Source organism: Lactuca sativa, chromosome 9, assembly GCF_002870075.4.
Source record: "Lactuca sativa cultivar Salinas chromosome 9, Lsat_Salinas_v11, whole genome shotgun sequence".
Taxonomy (NCBI): domain Eukaryota; kingdom Viridiplantae; phylum Streptophyta; class Magnoliopsida; order Asterales; family Asteraceae; genus Lactuca; species Lactuca sativa.
Genome location: NC_056631.2, coordinates 146,900,822 through 146,918,927, shown reverse-complemented (window position 1 = coordinate 146,918,927; position 18,106 = coordinate 146,900,822).

The window sequence follows — 18,106 nt, the reverse complement described above, 5'->3', positions numbered from 1 at the left end:
GCCTCGGGGCTAGAGTTTGATACCGGGGCTTCGGGGTATTTCTGGCACGCAAAACGATGCAAAACGGGAGAGAGAAGAGAAGAAATGAACAAAACTCTCGGCTGCCTTCGGATCCCTTTTATAGAGGCTGGAGCCTCGGAGTATGCGGGGCGTACTGTAGTACGCAGCGCGTACTGCTTCCGAAATCGTCACTGCATGCGTCATCCGAAGTGTCGACACTATGCTGAGTACGCGGTAGCGTACCCTCGTACACGGGGTGTACTCCGGATCACACCGGTGACTCGTCTTCGGAGAAGGCTTCCGATTTTATAATTAAATTTAAATACAAAATGATTAATAAACTTCGGAAATTCATAACTTCTTCATACGAACTCCGTTTTCGACGTTCTTTATATCCACGGAAAGGTGAGACCACGCTCTACGACTTTCGTTTAGACTCCATCGGCTAATTTTGCATTTATTTTTATTAATTATTTTTAATAGGCCGGGACAGAAACTTTCGTTATAAATTCATAACTTCTTCGTTTGACGTCCGTTCTCGCCTAACTTTTTATCGCTTCGATACCAACAATGAGATCTTCGATTCTCATTTAGATTGCTTCGGCTAAAATCGCTCGATCTCAAATCGAGTATTTCAGGCTGCATACCGCTAAGCCGGAACTTCGATAAATCATAACTTCCTCATACGAAGTCAGATTTGGGCATTCTATATATATTCGGAAACCTCGTTTCAACTACTACAACATAGATCAAAGATATTAAGTTTATTTTACACATAAATTTTGACGCTTATTTTTATTCTTAATTAATCAAACCACATAATTAAGCAATTAAGCACAAAACACATAATACTCAAATAATACAACCTTATTATATCAAAACGGGTTACAAATGTTAACCTAGACCATTACATTGCTAAAAATGGCAAGCCCGGAAACACAGGCGTTACATTTATCAAAGTTTCATTTAAAACTTGTTTATGAAAGGTTCCCAAAGGATTTCTAATGGTTTTCAAACTCATTTTACAAAAGAATACCAAACTGTGATTTTCTTAAGTATAAAGGTTTTCCAAAGTTTTCATCAAGGTTTTCGTCCATGTTTTTATAATCTTACTTGTTAGATACTATTGCTTCACTTCTACTTAGTTTAAACTCCTACTTGATAACGCTTTCACTTCGTGATGTGCTTATACTTGTTATCGCTTCTACTTCAATTATACTTGTTAATGCTTCTACTTCACTTATACTTGTTAACGCTTCTACTTCACTTATACTTGTTATCGCTTCTACTTCACTTATACTTGTTGACATTTCTACTTAACTTATATTTGTTAACGCTCCTACTTCACGATACGCTTATACTTCACGATACGCTTCTGCTTGTTAATACTTATACTGTGTGAAACACTTATACTTCGTTAAACACTTAAACTTCGTTAATTGATTCTACTTAGTTAAATGTATGCATGTGCTTATATAGATATATATATAAATAATGTTTAAAGGCCTTAGGAAGGCTTGTTCGCCCTATTTCCTTTTCTTCGTTGAGATGTGGTCTGCTGGGATCGGATGTCCGTCCGATGGTCGTTTGATCATTAGTTATATATTATGTATACAAGCATAGACATATAGGTTTACATTAGTCAGTTCAGTTATGAGTCTCTATCATTAGTCCAATATCTTACATCATATCTCACTACACGAGATACATCTTTAGTACACGGCCTTCTCCGTTGTCTAGTTGGTAACCAGAGTCTCTTGTAGGGAGAGCGGACATTGTGTGTACAGCTATACGGGATTGACACCCCCGCACCCTGACTGCTAGCTACAGTCAACGGCCTACCAAGCCAAGGGGTGACAAATATCATACTTACACCGACGCTTGCAGGGCGTCAAGTTCTCTAGTGTCTATCAGTATGGTTACCAGTATCTCAGGGTTACCTTATAATTCATGGCCTTAAGGTAACGGGTTTTAACACTGTATTCACTGTATACACTGTATTCACTGTATTTAGACCTTGCTAGACGTATCATTCAGTTGATACTGTCTGGGGTCTGTATTCACTATTTTTAGACCTTGCTAGACGTATCATTCAGTTGATACTGTCTGGGGTCTATATTCACTGTTTTTAGACCTTGTTATACGTATCTTTCATTTGATACTGTATTGGGTCTGTGTCTCCCCTTTGTTAGACTGAGCCAGGCGTACCGTTCCTTTGATACTCTCCTGGAGTCTATGATTTATTTTTGCCTTAGTCATCAGTCTTCACTGCTGAGGCATATGTTATTTTTCACTGATATTCTCCTACTTTCTTCAAAATCAATACCACATTTTGATAATGATAGTGTTAAGGAAAAATTACTTTTTACCACATAATTCTGTCCAGTCTTGGTAGAAGACTTCTTTTAATCAGAAAATATAGGATTTTCTAGAAAGGACTCTAATTCACTGATACTTTAAAACTACTACTTTATAAAGTTATTTGGATAAATGACACTAAATACTAATGAACTCACCAGCATTTATAAAAATGCTGATACTCGCTTTTCAAATAACTTGTATTCTCAGGTCAACTATAGATAGGTACATTCCAGGAACTTTTGGATGAAGTCAGTTTAGTACCAAGCTGCACCTATATTATTACTTGTATTACCTTGATGTTTTCTATGTAATGTAAACCATGTAAAATTATTACTATTAATGCAATGGTTGTTACTTTGATTACTATACTGCATATGTTGTGATACTTGACATGACGTCATCCACCCTAGATGTTTCCGCCGTTCCGGTTTTGGGGTGTGACAGATTGGTATCAGAGCATTGTTTATAGTGAGCTAAGTATATCAATTCATAAAAGATATACAGCCTATAAATACAAAGGGATAAAGCATTCTAACCAAGAATTATACTTTAAAATATAACCATATTTTACCAAAGTATAAGAACATCCAGAATCTAAAACACTCGAACACAAGTATCACAAGAAGAACAAGAATAAAAGTCTTCGGATGTTGAGCACCACAGTCAAACCTGGGCAGTTATGTAATCATAAGCTGGAATAAATGTAACCTGATCAACTACATTTATTCGAGATGCGATGAACGTGTGCTTGGGAGTGATAGTGGTTTTGCAACAGGTCGGAAACTTACCAACTAGGAATGGTAGATGCAAACATAAAGTTTAAAAATACTATAGGAGTATTTTGGAATACTAAAAGACTCATATTAATCCTAGAATCATATTCAAAAGATAAGACACAAACAACAATTAAAATACCATAAGGGTATTTTAGGATCCATAACTAACCTTGTGTGAAAAACTAAAAAGATCCTTATTGATATACCGACAATTACAAAGGGTATACTCCCAAGGCTATATATAATAAGGATCCCATAGGCTAAGAATGTGTGGTTTCGCCCTATTTCCTTTTCCTTGTTTGGATGTGGATATAAAGTAGTATCACATATTCGAAGGCCTATCAGATCTAAGCTATATATGATTTGTATACCTTGTGTAATCGTAGCATGACTCGATATGGATCACCCAGTGAAATGTTAATAATCTCTTAGGATTCTTTAGACATTTCCATTCTCACACGAACCCTGTAGAAAACCCTATCCACTTCAGTACTCGGCAGAAGAGTTGAATTAAGACCCCGAAGAGGTTCATTGAGAAGATTTTCAGTCGGAAATAAATGAACTGGGTCTAGACTATTGAAACCACCAAGTGCCTATATCTTTTTAGGTACATCGGTGAGAAAATCACCTAAACTTCCGAGATTTCCAGTCATCCATCATGAAGTTATGACACCTAGAGCCGGAATCAGAAGGAAGGTGGAGTAGAGATTCAATATGTCCATACGAGGAGAGAACCCTAGGTAACTACCCGAAGGAAACCAACGCCAGTCCCAGTCAAAAATACGAGGTAGACAGAGGGATCCAGTACATGGAACCCGGGAAGTGTCTTTTCCTCGTGTTCGTCACGCTAATACACCCAGAAAATAATACAATTTGGTGAGTTGGTGATTACACTACTCACGCTATGTGTTAGGTAAACTGCCTTTTTCCTGTTGCAAGTAATGCGATTAGACCGGATCCCCACACCTTTGTTGAGGGTGTTTAGCCATAAGTCTTCATGAGCCTCTCTTCCCGCGGTCTTTGTTCCGAACTGTTCTCAAATCTTTCCAGGCCGGAGAGTGAAACCTTTTCCAGTATAAGGGTAACTTAGTAGAAACGAATCCCATCTTATGGCTTTTTTTTCGATACTCATACTTCTACCTTGAATACCCGGACTACATCATAGGGATGTAGGTCGACACTCAGACAACCAGTATTCGAAGCACAGAAAAAAAAAATTTATGCCTAATATAGTAAGGACTGATACATCCAGGTTTAACCTTCGTCTCTCATCAGCTTGTGTTCCTTTCCATGTAGGAAAACCATGCCTCCAAAGAAGCGTAACCAATCCACTGGTAAGAAACCGACTCTCCTATTCGATGAAGCTACATTCCAAGCTGCAGTTTCGACAGCCGTAGCAGCTATCATGGCTCAGCTGAATGCTAACAACGCCAATGTTAGCAAGAGCCCTATCGGAAATTCCAATCCTAGTAATGGACAGCAGCAACCAACCTCTGCATACCCAGCCACCCAAGAACCTCACTCAAATCCACTGAAGAGAAAGATCAAGATCGAGGAGGGAAGTACCTCGGCTCAAGGTCCTTTCTAAGGACAACGAGCTGAGACAGTCAGTACACCTGTAAACCCTTCCACCCCGACTTAAAGAAGACCATACTTAGGAAACCTTCCCCACTGCAGCAAGTGCAGCTACCGTCATCGTGGTATATGCCGGGAGCTCTATTGTGCTAGGTGCCACATGAAGGGGCATACTACTCGCGTTTGCAGAACCCCGGTTGAGTTTATTACATGAACCACCAACATGGAGACCAATACAGTTTGCCACCTATGTGGTGAGATTAGACACTTCAAGAAGGATTGCCCAACTGAAGGAAACAACAATGACTCTGGAGGAGTCTGACCCTAATGCTTAGGGATAAGCGTCAAGGAAACCGGTAGATTTTGGTACCTTTGTGAATCTCAGATAACTACCCGAGAACATAAAAAAAAGCTAACTCTAAATGTAAATACTTTCCCTGTTAAGGGGAAAGTCGCAGCACTGTTATAAAATTTAAAAATTTCATCAGGTAAAACTATAATGGTTGAACATATATGTTACGGCCGTGTATAATTGAGATGGATAGACCTAGAGTGAGTGAAGGCCGCCTCATTTCCTGTTCCTCGTTTGGTTGTGGATTTAAGGCGGAGTCGCTTAGTCAACAGTCCTCCCCACCTTAATTATACATGACTAGTATATGTGAGGCGATTATAGAAATGCCTTGTGAGAATCCATTCATGAAAAGGTACTCTACTCAGAAACACTTAGGACTCTCTATAGTTCCGCATCAACTCTATTGGTCCAAGTATCCGCAGCAGTGATTTACGGGATGAAACCCAAGACACCTAGAACTGGTGTGCCCGTTCGGCACATGACCCTATCGACCCTCATTCTATATCAGGTCGAAGTATGCCAACTTCGACGCCTCTATTAATCATGGTCTGACTTCGTTCAACCATGTGTAAATCCCTAGTGTTGTGTAAAAAGAACTATCTCCATAGCCATTCGGCAAATAAAGGTTCTTCTGAACCTAAACAAAATAAAAATAATAAAGACTAATGCGATCCGCCAGTCTTCACTCTTATTTCAAACGTTCCGAAGTACCCAGGAGAAGGTACCGCGCGCTGCTACCCAACCCTTCTTAGACAGATAGAAACCAAAGTGAAAGACACTGCAGGCATTCCAGAAGACGACAACCACCCGAAGCATACCTCCTAGATCCCTCAGAAAGACCTTTCATCCTATCCCATGGAACGGGAGCTAGAGTCAAGAGAACCCCTACGGATTGAGCTACTATAATAACCACAAATCAGAAATTGTTGTCATCCCGGTTAAGCCAACATAGTAGCTAACACCCTCGGTTGGTAAAGAAACCTGAGTCGTAAGAGTCAAGGACATTGACTACGACCATCCATTCATGCTTAATCCCACGAATTAAGCATCTTAGCAGATATCCCGGAAATCTGAAAGCTGCGATGAGTTAAACTCTTAGAAGAATGGATGAGGAGATTAAAGTTCTGAGTGACGGAACCCTATACTCACTAGATTTGACCTAGATCGAGATAACTCAGAACCTTCAGAAGAGTAGCTGCAAAAGATGTTCGCACTACTCAGGCATTTCGTCCACCCCGTTACAGACGAGTAATGCCTAGGAATCCTCCGCCCTCTCGCATGGAGGAAGTCACCGGTGGCTTGTAGGCGATAGACTGCATTCTCCGAAGCGAACACTAGAATACCGAGAACCACAGGATAACCTCCGCAGCCAAGTATACTTGATCAAAGTGCGAAGGTAGTCGCGTTAAGCCTTATAACTCAGATCCCAAAGAGATTATAGACTTGACACCAGTCTAGGTGTTAGTCGATGGGTTATACAAGAGCAACCGCTTTCCGCACTGAAATAAACCAACGTCTTAGAGATTCATAGGACTACTAGGTGTTCCACGAATACTATCTCGTGCAGAGATAGTAGAACCACCTCCCCGGAATAATCCGACACTCGTCTGGTGAAACCGTATCTCCCCGACCCAGAGGGTTTCCGTTAGGAATATCTCAATATTCATTAGTGCAGGTTCATTGTGCACAAGATTAAGATAGCCACTCTGCAGCAAACGGATGCCCGTAGACACACAAACCGTCCGATGATCTGGAAAATATTTAAAAGCCAATTGATGGGAAACGTGAAACCAAGGACAACCCGAGCTTCCTAAGGACCAACCTGAAGGACTACACTTCCAGTATGAGAGAGAACGTTAGGAACTTCGGAATGGCGATCACGCCAGTGATGATCTCGCCATAGAAGTACACGATGTTCTAAGTACTGAAAAGCTCTACCCTTCCGAGAGCTGAGGACCATCCGAGATTCTTTACGGAGATTGGTCCAACCCTCATCAGACCACTACTACTTTTGGAAATTCCATAAGTTTCACCCCAGATCGATCCACTCCTTAGACTTGATAAGGTTTTGCCTGACGTCACCCTTCGTATCCCACTCATCTTGATAGAAACCATTGAGGACCCTAACTTTGTAGACATACCTATAGGAAATCGCTAACTGCACGAGACGGAATCCACATCCCAAAGGTGAAGGTTTGTTGGAATGACAGATACGAGCCAGAGATCACTTGGGAGTGCAAGGCAAACCGAATAGGAAGTACCCTCCTGCCTCTACTCAGTTATTCATACCTACTTCCTTGCTTAAACCTGAATTTCGGGACGAAATTCCCTCTAACGGGAGGGATGATGTGACAACCCGAAATTTATTCCGTCATTTTTAACCCCTTTTCCGTTAATAAGCCTGGTTTTATTTAACAGTCCGTTAACTTTTGGACTGGTTAATTAGTGTGGGACTTTCATAATGACGTGGTAAGGGTTGAAACAAATTAGAAAGACCCACAAAATGCCCATAAAAATGTTTAGTTTCAACCAAGTCAAAAATTTGACCGTTTCATCGGGTGCGATCAAAAAGCCCCGTTTAACAGCAGTATCGGGTAGATTCCCACTGAGCCTCAACTCAAGCCCCTATATAAGGGAGAGTAAACTTCATTTCCACCCTTTTTACTCTCTCTTTCTCTCTCTACACTCTCTCTCTCTACAACTTATTTTCGAGCCAAAAATCATCCGTTTCGAGCCCCAAACGAGTAAGAAATCTACCCTAACTTGTGGTATAGCTTATCTAACATGAAAATTTGAGTTTAAGACATAAATTAGAGGCAAGATGATGTGTTTATGTCCCAAGAACACTCTTGGACCGTGAACACCATTTAATGGGGGGTTTTTAAGCCCCAAAACCCCTCCAAATTGCTCCTAAGGGTTAGATATGACTTGTAGGCTTACATATTCGGACTTAGAACACCTTGAAATGAGTTTTTGGAGAGTAAACATGAGTTTACTGCCCAAGAACATGCTTGGGCCGTAAACTCCTCTTCATGGGGAGTAAACTCAATTTTATGTGTTATAAATGCCCACAAACACTTCCTATGGCCTTGGAAAAATGTCTAGAAGCAATCCCATTGATGTAAAGGCATTAAACTTCAATAAATCCAAGGATATGGGAGTTTACAGCTGTAAACCCCCCTAGGAAATGTCCATGGGCCGTAAACTCCTAGAAAATGCCCAAATGGTGCCCTAAACTCCCCATTTGACTTAGAAAAATGCATAGGATTTTATTCTCTATCATTTAAGCCCTTAAAACACCAAAGGAATGAGTGTATAGGAGCTTCCAGCTGTAAAATCCTTGTTTAGGTCCGTAAACTCCTCAAATGGTCCATTTAAGACTTTAAACCCCTTCATATGCATTATATTTGGACCTAGCCTAAATCTATGAGTGAGATAAGACCACTTAGCATCCTAGAACACCTACACCATGAGTTTACAGCTGTAAACTCATGGGGACATGGTCTTAGGGCCGTGAACTCTATAAAGAGTTTACACTATAGGATGTGTATACTTGTTTAATTAGTATTATATGTAAATGTAACCCTTAAATGTAACCCGGGACACCCCTAGCAGTTAATCAAAGTGTTTTTTGCACTATAGGATGTGTATACTTGTTTAATTAGTATTATATGTACTAATTGTATGTAAACATATGTTATTATATGTTAATAGGTCATTAAGTGTTTTCAAGTCTGTACTTGACACCGAGCACCCAACCGGCACCTTCGTCGGATCCACTTACATCAGGTGAGTTCATACCCCTGAATTAACCTTTTAAATGTTTTTACATGTTTTTATGGGGAGAGGGGAATAGAAGTGAAACATACCAGTTATCATATCAATCACATGTGATTGATAACCCGCATGCACAAGGATTTACCACACTGTTAATTGTTTTACTGAGAATGATATTGTAAATGGTTTTCCAAAACGTCGTTACTTGTTCAACTTTTACTTATATTGTTTTATCAAAGTTTCATTTAAAACTTGTTTATGAAAGGTTCCCAAAGGATTTCTAAAGGTTTTCAAACTCATTTTACAAAAGAATACCAAACTATGATTTTCTTAAGTATAAAGTTTTTCCAAAGTTTTCATCAAGGTTTTCTTCCATGGTTTTATACTCTTACCTGTTAGATACTAATGCTTCACTTCTACTTAGTTTAAACTCCTACTTGATAACGCTTTCACTTCGTGATGCGCTTATACTTGTTATCGCTTCTAATTCACTTATACTTGTTAACGCTTCTACTTCACTTATACTTGTCAACGCTTCTACTTCACTTATACTTGTTATTGCTTCTACTTCACTTATACTTGTTGACGCTTCTACTTCACTTATATTTGTTAACGCTCCTACTTCACGATACGCTTATACTTCACGATACGCTTCTGCTTGTTAACACTTATATTGTGTGAAACACTTCTACTTTGTTAAACACTTAAACTTCGTTAAATGCTTCTACTTAGTTAAATGTATGCATGTGCTTGTATAGATATATATAAATATTGTTTAAAGGACTTAGGAAGGCTTGTTCACCCTATTTCCTTGTCGTCGTTGAGATGTGGTCTGGTGGGATCGGATGTCCGTCCGAAGGTCGTTTGATCATTAGTTATATACTATGTATACAAGCATAGACATATAGGTTTACATTAGTCAGTTCAGTTGTGAGTCTCTATCATTAGTCCAATATCTTACATAAAATCTCACTACATGAGATATATCTTCAATACACGGCCTTCTCCGTTATCAAGTTGGTAACCAGAGTCTCTTGTTGGGAGAGAGGACATTATGTGTATAGTTATACGGGATTGACACCCCCACACCCTGACTGCTAGCTACAGTACACGGCCTACCAAGCCAAGCGTGACAAATGTCATACTTACACCAATGCTTGCAGGGCGTCAAGTTCTCTAGTGTCTATCAATATGGTTATGAGTATCTCGGGGTTACCTTATAATTCATGGCCTTAAGGTAACGGGTTTTAACACTGTATTCATTGTATACACTGTATTCACTGTTTTAGACCTTGCTAGACGTATCATTCAGTTGATACTGTCTGGGGTTTGTATTCACTGTTTTTAGACCTTGCTAGACGTATCATTCAGTTGATACTGTCTGGGGTCTGTATTCATTGTTTTTAGACCTTCCTAGACGTAGCTTTCATTTGATACTGTCTGGGGTCTGTGTCTCCCCTTTGTTAGAATGAGCTAGGCGTACCGTTCCTTTGATACTCTCCTGGAGTTTATGATTTATTTTTGCCTTAGTCATCAGTCTTCACTGCTGAGGCATATGTTATTTTTCACTGATATTCTCCTACTTTCTTCAAAATCAATACCACATTTTGATAATGATAGTGTTAAGGAAAAATTACTTTTTACCACATAACTCCGTCTAGTCTTGGTAGAAGACTGCTTCTAATCAGAAAATATAGGATTTTCTGGAAAGGACTCTAATTCACTGATACTTTAAAACTACTACTTTTATAAAGTTATTTGGATAAAATGACACTAAATACTTATGAACTCACAAGCATTTATAAAAATGCTGATACTCGCTTTTCAAATAACATGTATTCTCAGGTCAGCTTTAAACATGTACATTCCAGGAGCTTTTGGATGAATTCAGTTTAGTACCAGGCTGCACCTATATTATTACTTGTATTACCTTGATGTTTTCTATGTCATGTAAACCATGTAAAATTATTACTATTAATGCAATGGTTGTACTTTGATTACTATACCGTATATGTTGTGATACTTGAATTGACGTCATCCACCCCAAAACGTTTCCGCCATTCCGGTTTTGGGGTGTGACAATAAACATTTATATACTTGCTAAACGTCTTGTTTCAAACCGTTTGCAAACACATTTTCAAACAGCTTTAAAACACAGTTAGACTTCATTTTAGAAACCCTTTTCAAACTTCTTTTAAGCTCTTGTGAAAATCTTTTACTTTCAAAACCATATTCATTTATGTATTAGTGTATAAATATACTTTAATGGACTTTGGACTATTGTCGATAACCTTGAATCATGTTCCTTGCTTGGTTGTGGGCTTAGGGTAGGATACACTAGTCTGACTGTCGATTAACTCATAGTTATACATGCTAAATATGTAGTAGAATATACAATTTTATCTTTAAAAGTTTTACTTAACTCAATTATTCAATCTGAGATATTGAGCCATTTGTACATGTCAAGATCAAAACAAACATCTAGTAAACTATAATAGGTATAGTTTAGTGAACATATACAAACAATGGAAGTGAACATATACATATACATTACATATACAAAAAACGGAAGTGAACATATACATATACATTACATATACAAACTATGGAAGTGAACATATACATATACATCTGCATATACAAAGAAAGGAAGAGAACATATACATATACAAGAATAGGAGCGAACATATACATATACATACAAGTACAGTAAGAATACGATAACTAGAATGTGCAATACTACTTCATGGTACAACAATACATTGTTGTATCACATTTGTAACCAGAGTCTCCTGGAGGGAGAGCGGGCATCGTGTGTATAGATCTATATGGGACAGACACTCCCACACCCCAACTCCTAGCTACAATCCCAGCCGGTAAGGCCAAGGGGTGACAAAATATCACCTTACTATTTTATGATGCCAAAAGGTCGTCAGGTATTCAACCGTCAATCAGTATGGTTACAACTAATTCACATTTAAACCCCTTTAATTAACCAAATCTGAATTAAAGGCAATAAGACTCTCTAAGGAGTATAGTACATTTATTACGACTATTAGTCTTCATTTCTATCATTTCATATTCAGTAGTGTCACTGCTGAGATAAAACATTCTATTTTTCCTAATAGCTGATAGTAATAAATGGGAGAAAACATAATTTTACACAGATATAAAGTTCTACTATTTTTTTCCATGCTATTCATGGTATATATGCAAACATTACATTTTTACAAGAGAACAAACATGCAAAACAGTCGCGCCTCACGTAGAAGGCTATTTTAATTATGAACAAGAAATATAGGATTTTCTTTTACAAACTTTTCAAGGTTTTAATACAAACATTTTGCGGTTTTTAATTACTAAATGACACTAAACACTTTTGAACTCACTAGGATTTTATGTCGATACTCTCTTTCAAAATAACTTGTATTCTCAGGGAACCAGTAAAACAGGTACACCCATGCACTACTACAACGAAAACTTTAATACATAACATAAACTTAAAATACTATAGGAGTATTTTACGTTACCATAATTACTTATTTGATAACTATAAGGGTCTTTACTAGTAGGTCAATAGTTGTGGATTGAATACGATAAGGTTATAAGTGACTAAAGTGTCATAGACTTAGAATCTGTGAACTTTGCTTTATTCCTGTTCCTTGTTTGGTTGTGGACATGGAGTTACGATCACTTATTTGAAGGTCTATCCTATTTCTAGTTACATATGACTGGTATGCACTACGCAAGTATTGAAGTAACTGGTATGGATCATCCTATAATTATCTTAATTAGTAAGTCTAATAATTTTTCTTTTTCCCCTATTCTCGCGTAGATACCATGGTTGGCTTCCATCTCCCTGGCGATCCGTACTTTCCCGACCAAGGAAATGGTGGATGGCTCAATGATGAGCCAGAAGAGAATCATCCAATCCCTTTGGATGATGACTTCGCAGAGGGCTTTTCGGAGGATTCTGACTCCGATCACGAAGTCAATAACCTACCCCCTGTGGCTCCTGTCCCAAATCCTAACCCTCGTCCGGCATTTCAAGGCCCGACGCCTCCGTGGGTGGAAAGCATAGAAACATGGAGTCAGGAGCAGGATCAACCCATGCCATTCAATGGAGACAAAAGCTTCTATGACCTGAGCGAAGGAGGGACAACAAACAATGTCTTGCCAATTCTGGTCTGCAGAGTTTCACGAAACGAAATTCAGGGTAGGACAGCCCTCAACCGAATCATGTAAGTGGATGCCAATGTGAGAATGCTTACAGTCTGTACCATTCGTCTTGAAGATGCCCGTAAGCGGTGTATGAGAGACCATGAGGCCCTGCAGCAAGAGCTTGTTGCGACTCGGACTAAAGTCGTAGAACTCTGGGTACGCCATAGGGTTTATGAACGACAGCTTCTTGACATGGAGCGTCAACTGGAATGCTTAAGGGTTCACCCGATGGGTACCCATCGCCGGTAGAAGATGCTTTACTTGTCTTCTCTTTTGGTTTAAGGAATAGTCTTCGCATCTATGCGCTATGTAGCGCTTTTCCTATAAAATATTCCTATCTTTCAAGTACTGTAACAAAAAATTCTATGCTGTAAAATATTTCCTTCTATTGGTATGATGTAAGACCTACTCCAAGATCAAATTTTCGGAACTCTATGTAACTCCATACCAACTATAATGATAGAAGTAATTTCCGCTATATGATCATCTCTTTTAAATTCTATTCTGACACTATATTTCTCTTGATAGCCCTAAATGAAGTCTTATTACCATTTTATCTTTTTTAGATAAAATATGGCGCCTCACAAGCGTCCAAACAGAGGCACACCTATAAATCAAACTCCGCGACCACCACCCTCTCCGCAGTTCTAGGCGGTGATGTTCCAGGCTGTTGTGACTGTAGCCATGACAAAGTAAATTATGGTGGCGCCAGTGCAGCTGGAACCCGTACTAACTCTAACCATGGTTAAAGCCAAACACATATACATGAGTGTACCTATAAAGACTTCATCAGCTGCAAATCAGTGTTCTTCAACGGAACAAGAGGAATCATTGCACTGTCTTAGTGGTTTGAAAGAACAGAGTCGATCTATGAGATTTGGTCCTACCCCGATGGAAGCAAAGCAAAATTTGCTGCCTGCACCTTCTCTGAAAGGGCCGTGACATGGTGGAATGGCCATGTCAAGTTACTTACACTAGTAGTGGCTAACGATATGGGCTAGGAAACACTGAAAGATATAATGACAAAGGAGTACTACCCGAGGGGTGAGGTTCAGAGACTCGAAGAGGAACTGTGGAGCCTTAAGATGAAGGGTTCCTACATAGTGGCCTATACAACCAGATTTAGCGATCTATTGACCCTATGTCCAAACATGGTCCCCACCGAAAGCAAAAAGATCGAGAGATACATCTAGGGTTTGGTGCCCCCGTATCAAGGAAATGTTCTGGGATCGAACCATGTGACCTTTGATAGTGCCAAGCAATTGGCCCAGAGGCTTATCAATCATGGGGTTCCTCCTCGAATAACAAATATAACTACTGTCTCAGCACCAAGCAAAGCAGTCGACAACAAGAGGAACTGTTGGGACTGGAATAAGGGAAAATCAGCTAAACCTTCTTCCAAGAACTAACAGGTTGTGGTTTTCCGTGCTGCCATAACTCCTGTTGCCCCTGTACTAGCAAAGCAATATGCAGGGAGTCTACCCAAGTGCACCAAGTGCAATTACCATCACAATGGCCCCGGCCGGGAAATGCACTGCACCAACTACAACCAGGAGGCCCATACTATCTGGTCTTACAAAGCACCACCATGACCCATCACCCAGGTCCCTGCTACAGGAGTAAGCCAGGCTTTCTACAGGTGTAGCGAGATAGGACACTTCAAAAGAAACTGCCCTAAAGTTGGGAATGCGGGTGGAGTAGGGAGAGTAGTTACTATTGGTCACAATGAAGCCGTGATAGACCCCATGGTGGTCACGGGTACGTTCCTCCTCAATAACTCATATGCATGTATCCTATTTTATAGTGGAGCAGAGAGGAGTTTTGTGAACCATAAATATAAACACGTACTTAATCAAGAACTGCAAGTACTAAAAGAAACCTTCGTCATAGAAATGGCTAACGAAAAGACAGAAAGTTCTAACAAGATCTACATAGGTTGTACCCTTATGCTAGATAACTATTCATTTCCAATCGACCTCATACCTGTTTCAATCAAGAGTTTCAATGTCATTGTGGGCATGGACTGGTTGATTCTCCATTGTGCCGATATTCTGTGTTTCGATAAAGCAGTCTGCGTAAATCTACTGAGTAATGAAACCTTATTGATCTACAATGACAAAGCAAGTACGAAACATCGTATCATCTCTAGCATGAAAGCCCAGATGTACCTACGAAAGGAATATCGTGAATTCCTTGCTCATATAGTTGACGTGAACCAAGAAACAAAAGACCTAAAGGACCTGCCAGTAGTGCGCGACTTCCCCGACGTCTTTCTGGAAGAACTACTAGGGTTACGACTCCAACGTCAAGTCGAATTCATAATCGAATAAGTTCCAGGAGCTAAGCCCATAGCCAAATCTCCCTATCGTCTAGCACCAGCTAAGATGCAGGAACTATCCGCTCAACTTAATGAACTGCTCAGCACGGGCTTTATAAGACCAAGCTTCTCACCTTGGGGAGCATCGGTCTTGTTCGTAAATAAGAAAGATGGATCCTTCAGAATGTGTATCGATTACAGAGACCTGAACAAGCTGACCGTCAAAAATCGTTACCCCCTGTCCCTCATAGACGATTTGTTCGACCAACTACAAGGGGAGAGATGCTTTTCAATGATTGATTTGAGATCCGAGTATCACCAATTATGAGTGTTAGAGGAGGATGTTCCGAATACAACCTTCTGAACTCGTTATGGGCACTACGAGTTTGTAGTGATGCCATTCGGATTAACTAATGCGCCCACAGTATTCATGGATTTAATGAATACAGTGTGTCGTCCTTACTTAGATCAGTTTTTCATTGTGTTCATTAATGAAATACTTATCTACTCTCGTAGTAAGGAAGAGCATAGTAAACATCTGCAGCTGATCCTAGAAACACTACGGTCCGAGAAACTTTACGTGAAGTTTTCAAATTGTGAGTTTTGGATCCGAAGTGTCGAATTCTTAGGTCACGTGATTAGCAAATCAGGAATCCACGTGGACCCTTCCAAAATCAAAGCCATTGAGAACTGGTCAGCACCGAAGACGCCTACAGAAATTCATTAATTTCTAATCCTTGATGCCTACTATCGTAGATTCATTCAGAACTTCTTGCGGATTGCGAAACCTCTTACTACATTGACCTAGAAAGGCGTGGTGTTTGAATGGGAAGAGAAGCAAGAGAAAGCATTCCAAACGCTGAAGAGATCCTTATGCACCACACCAATACTATCCCTCCTAAAAGGGATAGAAGACTTTGTGGTTTATTGTGATGCATCCAACCAGGGGCCCGACTATGTCCTGATGCAACGAGGTAAGGTCATAGCTTATGCCTCAAGACAGCTGAAGACACACGAGGTCAACTACACCACTCATGATCTTGAGTTAGGAGCAGTCGTATTCACCCTAAAGATCTGGAGACACTACCTGTATGGTACAAAAAGCACTATCTTTATAGACCACAAAAGCCTTCAACAGATATTCGTCCAAAAGGAGCTCAATATGAGACAATGATGGTGGGTCAAGCTACTTAATGACTAAAAATGCAAAATTCCTGATCATCCCGGTAAAGCCAACGTAGTAGCTGACGCCCTGAGTCGGAAAGAATATCTGGTCGTAGAGTCAAATCATTGACTATGACTATCAATTCACACTTGTCCACAGAGATTAAGGAGGCTCATCTCGAAGCTTTGAAACCTGAAAATGTGGCGGCTGAATCCCTTAGAGGGATGGATAAAAACTTGGAAGTCAAGCGTGACGGAGACTTGTATCTCATGGACCGGATCTGGACATCGAAACATGGTGGTTGTAGAGACTTGGTCAAGACAGAGGCGCACAACACTTGATATTTTGTCCGCCCAGGTTCAGATAAAATGTATCTTGACCTAAAGAAGCTATACTGGTGGCCTAACATGAAAGCATAGATTGCTACGTCCGTGAGTAAATGCCTTACTTGCGCCAAGTTTAAGGTCGAATACAACAAAACCCTCAAGTTTACTACAACAGTTGGAGATACCGGAATGGTAATGGGAGAGGATCATGATGGACTTAATAACCAAGTTTCCCAAGACAATAGGTGTCCTCGATACCATTTGGGTGATCGTAGACAGGCTAACCAAGTCCTCACACTTTCTGCCTATCAAAGAAACCGAAAAGATGGAGAAACCAACCAGAACATACATTAGGGAGATAGTACGACTACACGGTGTTCCCATATCTATTATTTATGATAGAGATAGTAGATTCACTTTGAGGTTCTGGCAGTCGATACAAAGTTCCCTAGGAACTAGGCATGACATGAGCACAACCTACCATCCGCAATCCGACGGACAAAGTGAGAGGATTATATAAACTTTGGAAGACATGTTGAGAGCCTCTATGATAGATTTCGGGAAGGCATGGCATACTCAACTACCCTGTGTCGAGTTCTCCTACGATAATAGTTATCACACGAGTATAAAGCTTGCTCCCTTTGAAGCCCTCCATGGCCGAAAGTGCAGATCCCCTCTGTGCTGGGCTGAGGTGGGTGACACCCAGTTAGCTAAAGGACGAGTTCCTGACAGCACTCTCACAGGTCCGGAGATCATTCGGGAAATGACATAGAAGATCGCTCAGATTCATAAACGATTGAAATCCTCTAGAGACCGACAGAAAAGCTACGCTGACAAGAGGAGGAAACCTTTGGAATTCCAAGTTGGAGATCGCGTTCTTTTGAAAGTCTCACCTTGGAAGGGCTTGATACGTTTCAGAAAGCGTGGAAAGCTAAATCCAAGATGCATAGAGCCTTTCAAGAATCTCACTAGAATCGGCCCTGTAGCTTACAAACTCAATCTACCTCGCAAACTTAGTAACATACATTCTATCATCCACCTCTCTAACTTGAAAAAATTCCTTTCCGATGAGACTCTTGTAATCCCACTTGAGGAGGTCAATATCAACGAGAGCCTCAACTTCGTGGAAGAACTGGTAGAGATCATGGACCATGAGGTTATACAAACGAAACAAAGTCGTATCGCGATAGTAAAGGTCCGCTGGAATGCCAAGCGAGTACCTGAATTTACTTGGGA